Consider the following 1,418-nt stretch of genomic DNA (forward strand, 5'->3'; position numbering starts at 1 on the left):
CACGACCGGCTTCACACCGAGCGAGTTACTCATAAGGCGGCGCCTGCGAGCCCCGAATGAGCTCCTAAGGGCAAGAGGAGTTACCCAGGTCGGTCAATGGGCAGACTACCACCGGAGTCTAGTGAAGCATTTGCAGGTGGCTGCGGAGCTTGCGCGGCGGGCAGCGGTCCAAGATCAAGCACGCCGTGAGAAGTACTACAACAAACGGGTTAGGATGACGTCGAGGCTCAAGACGAAAGCGTCATATGGATTCGGAGGCCACCCAGAGGGCACTGAGTGCCGAAGCTGGCGCAGGCCCTGCGAAAATAGCGGAAGATGCTGGGTACGGCAGCTGGCGCGTGGTTCGACACGACACGAGAGACGCGTTAGTGACACACTGTAGTTTTCTGACGTCCTACCACTGCCCGGAGGGCATGCAGGATGAGATAGCGAGAAGAACTGTGTCGGAGATCGAGGAAGAAAACGAGAGCGTAACAAGAGGTTCGCTCCAGTTGTGGTATGACCAGTTGACGCATACGACGTGAGACTCAAATTTCTAGTTTTCCTTTCTCAGCTTGAAGTGTTGTTGTGGGCAGCCACACAGCATACATACTTAATATAACTTACTTCTTCTTTTGCCAAATAAGGCTCAGGTCCTCTGCAAGCCACGACCTACAGCTAACACCTTGCTGAGAGCCCTCTGCGAGCCAAGGGTTGTCACTTTGAGAGATCTCAAACCTTGTGGAGGCAAGGAAGGCAAGAAAGTAACAATGAGTGAAGAAGGTAACGAAGGTGCGAATGTGTTCAGAACAGTAAGGTTCCAGGTTACGACACGAAAGAAGACTACGGGTCGCGAACGTGAGTTTATCAAGATCAGTATTCCGCGTTTTAGTGGAGGCTCGGCTCAAGAGTGGCTGCGGTGGATACAGCAGTTCGAACATCTGAGTATCATGAAGAAGTGAACGTCTGAAGAGAAGTCACAGCACTTGCATTTAGTGCTTGACGATGAAGCCTTGGATGCGTGGATTGACACAGCGGAAGATGTGGACATGACGGACAAGGATGCCTTTCAGAAGGCATACGAGTCGTGGGGTCACATGTTTGTACCTAATATGTACCACGAGCGGCTCGAAGAAGAGCTATTTCTATTTGCGAAGCGTCGCAATGAAACGGTCGCTGAATGTCATCAGCGAATGCGTCAGATTATTCGCATGCTTAAGAACCTACCAACCAATGCTCTGGAAATAGACGAGCAGTCAATGATCCGTACATTTAAGCGGGCCATGCCAAACGAGTGGAAGACCGCCTATGAGTTCAACGGAGTTCACCTCACCACCATGCCAAAAGCCGTACAGTACTTCGAGAGACTCGAGCAGTCCGAGCGACGTCAAGGTAAAGAGCACCATGCTGGAGGGTGGAAACAGCATGCCAAGCAGACT

Source organism: Phytophthora infestans, genomic scaffold (genome assembly GCF_000142945.1).
Source record: "Phytophthora infestans T30-4 supercont1.127 genomic scaffold, whole genome shotgun sequence".
Classification (NCBI taxonomy): domain Eukaryota; phylum Oomycota; class Peronosporomycetes; order Peronosporales; family Peronosporaceae; genus Phytophthora; species Phytophthora infestans.